We start from the raw sequence: 5,070 nt of genomic DNA, 5'->3' as shown, positions 1-5,070 counted from the left end.
ATGGACCACACGGAGGGCTCACCTGCGGAGGAGCCGCCTGCGCATGCTCCATCGCTTGGGAAATTTGGTGAGAGGCCCCCACCTAAACGACTCACTAGGGAAGCCATGCGAAATTATTTAAAAGAGAGAGGAGATCAAACAGTACTTATTCTTCATGCAAAAGTTGCACAGAAGTCATATGGAAATGAAAAAAGGTTTTTTTGTCCTCCTCCTTGTGTATATCTTATGGGCAGTGGATGGAAGAAAAAAAAAGAACAAATGGAACACAATGGTTGTTCTGAGCAAGAGTCTCAACCATGTGCATTTATTGGAATAGGCAATAGTGACCAAGAAATGCAGCAGCTGAACTTGGAAGGAAAGAACTATTGCACAGCAAAAACATTGTATATATCTGATTCAGATAAGAGAAAACACTTCATGCTGTCTGTAAAGATGTTCTACGGCAACAGTGATGACATTGGCGTGTTTCTGAGCAAACGGATAAAAGTCATCTCCAAACCTTCCAAAAAGAAGCAATCATTGAAGAATGCTGACTTATGCATTGCCTCAGGAACAAAGGTGGCTTTGTTTAATCGACTTCGGTCCCAGACAGTTAGTACCAGATACTTGCATGTAGAAGGAGGTAATTTCCATGCCAGTTCACAGCAGTGGGGAGCATTTTACATTCATCTCTTGGATGATGATGAATCAGAAGGAGAAGAATTCACAGTCAGAGATGGTTACATCCATTATGGACAAACAGTCAAACTTGTATGTTCAGTTACTGTCATGGCACTCCCAAGATTGATAATTAGGAAAGTTGATAAACAGACAGCATTACTGGATGCAGATGATCCTGTGTCACAACTCCATAAATGTGCATTTTACCTGAAGGATACAGAAAGAATGTACTTGTGCCTTTCTCAAGAAAGAATAATCCAGTTTCAGGCCACTCCATGCCCGAAAGAACCAAATAAAGAAATGATAAATGATGGAGCTTCCTGGACAATCATTAGCACAGATAAGGCAGAGTATACATTTTATGAGGGAATGGGCCCTGTCCTTGCCCCAGTCACCCCTGTGCCTGTCGTAGAAAGTCTTCAGTTGAATGGCGGCGGGGACGTAGCAATGCTTGAACTCACAGGACAGAATTTCACTCCAAATTTACGAGTGTGGTTTGGGGATGTAGAAGCTGAAACTATGTACAGATGTGGAGAGAGCATGCTCCGTGTTGTTCCAGACATTTCTGCATTCCGAGAAGGTTGGAGATGGGTCCGGCAGCCAGTTCAGGTTCCAGTAACTTTGGTCCATAATGATGGAATCATTTATTCCACCAGCCTTACCTTTACCTACACACCTGAACCAGGGCCACGGCCACACTGCAGTGCAGCTGGAGCAATCCTTTGAGCCAATTCAAGCCAAGTGCCCCCTAATGAATCAAACACAAACAGCGAGGGGAGTTACACAAATGCCAGCACAAATTCAACCAGTGTCACATCATCTACAGCAACAGTGGTGTCCTAACTACCGTCTTTTTTGCTAGGACTTAAACTGACTTGAGTGTGGCAAAAAGTTGACAAAAAAAGAAAAAAGAAAAGAAAGGAAAAAAAAGAACAATCTTTTGTGGTTTCTTGGGAAAACTTCATACCAGGTGATACCATTAAAAAACCCATTACCTGCAAGTGCTGAGTTGAAATGCAGAAGCCACAGTAAAACAGAAAAACATCAGTATGTACAGACTGTTGGAAATCAAGTTTTTCAGCTGTTTTTTGTTGTTCTTGTTGCTGTTGTTTGGTTGGTTGGTTTTGTTTGGTTTTGTTTAAATGGGCAAGAAATAGATAATGTGGCTGGAATAAACATTAAGCAAACTAGAAGGCACAAATCTAACATAGTTTTTATGGACCAAGGAACTTGTATAAGCTTTAGTAAAAGGTACATTTTCACCATACCTTTTTTTATATCACAGTATATAGTATACCTTGTTACCAAATAGGTTGTTTTCCCCACCCCCCTTTGAGCTTTTGCTCTAAAGTACATTCAGGTTCCAAGCCTGACCACTTGTTTAATTAACATACTCTTCCAGGTTCTTTTGGTCTAAGGCTGGAACTTTTTTTTTTAAGCTGAAATCTTATGACTTTTCATGAGGTGGAAATGTTTTGATTTCAGCAAGTCAAATCTTGTAAAGGCCTACTTTTTTTTTTTTAAAAGATTATATGAAGTCTGTGCAAAAGCTTTAAAGAAAATGCCTCCGCCTTGCCTGCAATACATGCAATGTATGTTAACTTAGTCTCTATTCTCAGATACTGTTGGTAGTTATTTCTGTATTTTCCTTTTTTTTTTTTAAATGTATTTATAGTGGTAATCGAAGAGGTTCTAACATTTACATGGAATTCAGTGTGGCCATTTAGTCATTACTGAGTTAATGGCGCAGAACATGTTGGTATTTGAAGTGTTTTCTCCCCCTTTCCCGTACATCCACACATCTGTGTTCCAGGGTTTGTTCAGGTTACCCCCTCCTAATCTGGTACATAACTTGTATTATGTGTAAGTTAAACGTTTTATTTTGAACTCAGAATGTTCCCAGTGATTTAATTCAGCAGGGTGTTTGCTACCTTGTTGGCAAATGGCAAAAAAAATATCATGAGAAGTATTTGCTACCAAGTGGTAGATGGTGCCCTATGGTAGAATGAGGAAAATCTCAACAAATGTTTTATTATTACCTTTTTTTTTTTTTTGTAGCCTAGGCAAGAACATCATTGTAATCTTAAAACATATGATGCTTTTATTAGATGATCAACTAAAATAGCTGGAAGACATACCTTAGAAACAGATAGTTGTAAGTTTATGAAAATGCAAATGTAACTTATGTTTTTCTTTTTTCTGTCTGCCTTTTTCTGTTTTCTCTTACTCCATACCGAGTGTCTCCACAAATGTCTCTTACTCAGAAAAGATTTCTTTTCCTTTCAGTTAAGATTTGCTTGCATTCAGGGCTGTGTCAGCCTTGCATGCTAACCTTGCCAGTTTATATTGCTTCCATTCCTGCATCTTGGTTTGCCTTTGTTCCATTTCTTTGGAATTACAGCAGACTCATCGGGTTACATTTAGTAGAGGAACCACATGTATAATGTCCTGGGACACCGTCTAGTTATACAATCATCCTTCTTAGAGTAAAAACTACCTCTAGATTGTGGTAAGCTTTTACTGTCCCGTAAAACAGGAGCCACAAGTACCTTATGAATGCAAAACTGTAACTTCCTACAGCATTTCCAGTGTCTTTCTGGTGTCCTAGGCTGTTTTCAAAGTTTCCATTAATAGACTTTAAAAAAATAATTTCTTAGCATTTTCTTTCAGCTTTGTTATCTTCATCACTCCTTTGCTTCAACTATGCCACTGTAAATAATATTCCCGACATCTTTAAATTGCCTTTTCCTCAATTTTCAAGGGGAAAGTCATTTGTAAAACATGTGAGGTGGTTAAATCAAAGTTACTGTGGTTTTCTCTTACTGCAAGCCTTCTTAATCACCCCAGGCTGCATGATTTTATATACAGCCTTTCTTCTTCAGATCTGCTCAACTCACTCACTCACTCCTGAGCGAATCCTGCCTCACACTGTCTGTCTGTTTCAGTGATGAATGGCAGAACTCATTGTGGCCTTATCTTTCTTTGTTGTAACTGCTCACTAGCTTTTTCTTGCAGAGTTGCTTGTTTCTGGGTAGAGTTTATTCTCTCTGTCTAGTCACAGATGTGGTCATTATACAGTGCTTTTGTTCAGAGTGGGAAGTGTTTTCAGTGCTGCTTTACTTTTAGTGGGCCACAAGTTTCTTCCACTTTCTAAATTTGGTTTCTAGTTAAGAAATCAAACTAAATTAACCAATAACAAATGAGATGGTTTTTGAAGAACAAACTCCCTTACCCAGCTTTGCAGCTCAAAATAATTTTCCAAGTTCATGGCTTTATTAAAATGAACTTATGCTTATTTTAATGTTAATCTCTTATTGCTGTTCTTTTGTGTCTTTTAATAAGATAATGGAAATATTAGACTGAAAACCCTTTCACTGTTTTTTTAAAGTCCAAGAATGTACTTATTATTGGCATTTTCCCCCCCTATTTTATGCCATTTCATACCACAGACTAAGGAGTAAAATGATACATCTGTTATAGCTTGTTGTTCATCAGTATCTTTTGTCAGCTGCTTTTTAAAATCCTTCTTGTGGACTGGTGAGTCATTTTCAGTACACAGTTTATGTCAGCCCTGTCCTCCAGTTACAGTACAATATGTCCCTTCCCTAATGGTGGCATTGTTAAGAGATGCTGGTCATTTACCCTCATAAAGACTCTCCTCGAGTGGTGAATGCTTCAGTTAGAGTGTAGTGTTTTGATGTTTTTGAATTTGGGGTTTAGAAATGAATCTTATGCTCCTGTTTTTCTATGCAGTTTCTCAAAATAGGCATAGAAACTGAGTCTGTGACCCCACACATTTTTATTAGTTGCATCAAATTTATCACATAGATTTGGAAAGCAAGCTAATGACTTTAAATGTAAAATGCCCTTTATATTTTTGAATGAATTCAGAATCAAACACTAGTACAATATTTAACTTGCTGCTGACTTTTCTGAAACCATGGCGACTAACTGCACCTCACATAGAATTAATTAGTGAAATATTTGTCACTCTTACAACATAGACTTACTGGCCATCATAACTGGTTAGGTTTTTTGCTCTTATTTTTAATGAAACCGGTACCATCTGTGTGCTCGCAGAAAATTCCCAGTGCCATTTTTGGGAACTAACCTAACTAGTCATGTACACCAGAAAATCCATTGGGGCGGGGGTGCTTTTTGAAACAATGCTATTCAATTATTAACCAAGTTAACTTTGATTTCAAAAGCAGCTGTGTTTCTGATGAGTACTGAACAAATGTGTGTAATTTTCTGTGCCAGACTTTTGACTTTGTTTTCAAGCACTGTAATATGGGATGGATGGTTAGAAACAATAATATATTAGGGTTTCTATTTAACCCTTTCAGGACTGAACTGTATTTCCTTCATTAATTTTTCCCTGTGTCATGGTAAATGTTTGCCAGCATTCAG

General features: G+C 38.0%; 1 pseudogene; it reads left to right on the top strand.

The window, feature by feature from the left end:
* LOC144251411 (recombining binding protein suppressor of hairless pseudogene) lies at positions 1-1,573 on the top strand (annotated as a pseudogene).
* The last annotated feature ends 3,497 nt before the right edge of the window (positions 1,574-5,070 follow it).

This window comes from Urocitellus parryii (genome assembly GCF_045843805.1).
Source record: "Urocitellus parryii isolate mUroPar1 chromosome 13 unlocalized genomic scaffold, mUroPar1.hap1 SUPER_13_unloc_2, whole genome shotgun sequence".
Lineage (NCBI taxonomy): Eukaryota > Metazoa > Chordata > Mammalia > Rodentia > Sciuridae > Urocitellus > Urocitellus parryii.
This window is presented reverse-complemented; position numbering and strand designations above follow the sequence as displayed.